Source organism: Sprattus sprattus (assembly GCF_963457725.1).
Source record: "Sprattus sprattus genome assembly, chromosome: 9".
Classification (NCBI taxonomy): Eukaryota; Metazoa; Chordata; class Actinopteri; order Clupeiformes; family Clupeidae; genus Sprattus; species Sprattus sprattus.
This window is the reverse complement of record NC_137928.1, coordinates 3401965-3404464: the sequence shown is the minus strand read 5'-3', so window position 1 is coordinate 3404464 and position 2500 is coordinate 3401965. Positions and strand designations below refer to the sequence as shown.

General features: G+C 43.6%; 1 protein-coding gene across 1 annotated transcript in view; it reads right to left on the bottom strand.

Moving 5' to 3' along the window:
• The window catches only part of dock10 (dedicator of cytokinesis 10), a 104796-nt gene that overhangs the window by 100942 nt on the left and 1354 nt on the right, over window positions 1–2500 (bottom strand). The window lies entirely within an intron of this gene.

The following is a 2500-nucleotide window of genomic DNA, read 5'->3' as shown; positions in this document are numbered from 1 at the left end:
TGTTTGTAAAGCACACTGTGTGATGTGCACCGAGGTGTGTGTTTGTAAAGCACACTGTGTGATGTGCTGAGGTGTGTGTGTGTTAAGCACACTGTGTGATGTGCTGAGGTGTGTGTTGGTAAAGCACACTGTGTGATGAGCTGAGGTGTGTGTTGGTAAAGCACACTGTGTGATGAGCTGAGGTGTGTGTTGGTAAAGCACACTGTGTGATGAGCTGAGGTGTGTGTTGGTAAAGCACACTGTGTGATGAGCTGAGGTGTGTGTGTGTTTATAAAGCACACTGTGTGATGTGCTGAGGTGTGTGTTGGTAAAGCACACTGTGTGAAGAGTTTTGGAAAAGTGGACATGGTGGACATTTGACACAAGTCAATAGTTTCAATGTAAAAAACTCTAATATAGGTTGGGGCTGTGTGTGTGTGTGTGTGTGTGTGTGTGTGTGTGTGTGTGTGTGTGTGTGTGTGTGTGTATGTGTGTTGGGGTCTGTGTGTGTGTGTGTGTGTGGGGAGACACATCACTGCAAATCATTTTCACACTGGCAGGCTCACAGCTCAAGCCCCCCCCCCCCCCCCCCCCCCCACCCCCCGGTTCTCACCCTGCTATTATAGGAAGGCAGAGCTCTGACGTCATTCCCACCAACGGCGTGTGACAGCCAACACGACCACAACGCTCACACTGATAATGAGAACTGAGGGGGCGCTAACTTACTGAACTCTATATGGCGGGTAAACAGATAGTTAGGTAGAACTATATGCAGTGGATAAACAAATAGAGGTTAGCTGGACAGGATCTGGCGCTGGATTTATGTGTGTGGCTGATTCTGTGTGTGTGTGTGTTTGTGTGTGTGCGTGCCTGTGCGTGCGTGCGTGTGTGCGTGCGTGTAGAGAGGGGAGTCAGAGATCCAGAGGTGTGAGAGAGGAAGTGAAGATAAAAGGACAGGAAGTAGTGAAGTGGTCCAGTAAAACTGACAGCAGACATCCTCTGTCATTAACTCAGTGTGCTGAGTACTTTTAAAGGACTAACTCTTGGTTCTCTTCAAGAACAGGATTTTGGGTTCTCGCGCGTTTGTGACTGTGAGTGTGTATGTGTGTGAGTGATTGTGCATGTGTGTGTGTGAGTGTGCATGAGTGTGTATGTGAGTGTGTTTGTGTGAGTGTGTGTGTGTGTGTGAGTGTGTTTGTGTGAGTGAGTGTGCATGTGTGTGTGTGTGTGTGTGTGTGTGTGTGTGTGTGTGTGTGTGTCTCTAACCTGCAGACTCTATAACTCTCACTGCAGCTCTGCACAGAGAACCCTCCCCCCCAGCTCTGACTTGCACCTCTGCTTCTCTCACTTCCACTCTTTTTCACCCTCTCCTCTCACTCCCTCTTTTCTTATCCTCCCCTCTTTCTCTCTCTTTTCTCTTTATCTTCTTATCCCCCTCTATTTCTCCCTCATTCCCCTCTCTGTTCTCTTATTCTCTCTCTCCTCATGCTCAGACGTGATCTCCTCTTCAAAAGACCCCAGACAGATACAGATACAGATACAGATACAGATACAGATTCGTCAGCAATGTCAGATGATGAGAGAAGTGTGAAATGCATAATGGACAGTGCATAACGCCAAAGCTGTCTAATTATATAACAGAATAATACTGGCAGTGTATAACGCTAAAGGTGTCTAACCATATAACAGAATAATACTGGCAGTGTATAACACTAAAGGTGTCTAACCATATAACAGACTAAGACTGGCAGTGTATAACACTAAAGCTGTCTAACCATATAACAGACTAAGACTGGCTGTGTATAACACTAATCATATAACAGAATAAGTCCAGCAATGTATAACACTAAAGCTGTCTAACCATATAACAGTATAAGACTAGCAGTGTATAACACTAAAGCTGTCTAACCATATAACAGTATAAGACTAGCAGTGTATAACACTAAAGCTGTCTAACCATATAACAGACTAAGACTGGCTGTGTATAACACTAATCATATAACAGAATAAGTCCAGCAATGTATAACACTAAAGCTGTCTAACCATATAACAGTATAAGACTAGCAGTGTATAACACTAAAGCTGTCTAACCATATAACAGTATAAGACTAGCAGTGTATAACACTAAAGGTGTCTAACCATATAACAGTATAAGACTAGCAGTGTATAACACTAAAGCTGTCTAACCATATAACAGTATAAGACTAGCAGTGTATAACACTAAAGGTGTCTAACCATATCACACTATAAGGGGTCTAACTATGTACGAGGCAAAGGAGTCTGATGATGTTATCCTCTAAAAGGGTCTGAGAGTGTACGAGAATAAAGAGTGTATGAGTGTACGAGAATAAAGAGTGCATGAGTGTACGAGAATAAAGAGTGCATGAGTGTACGAGAATAAAGAGTGCATGAGTGTACGAGAATAAAGAGTGCATGAGTGTACGAGAATAAAGAGTGTATGAGTGTACGAGAATAAAGAGTGCATGAGTGTACGAGAATAAAGAGTGCATGAGTGTGTGAG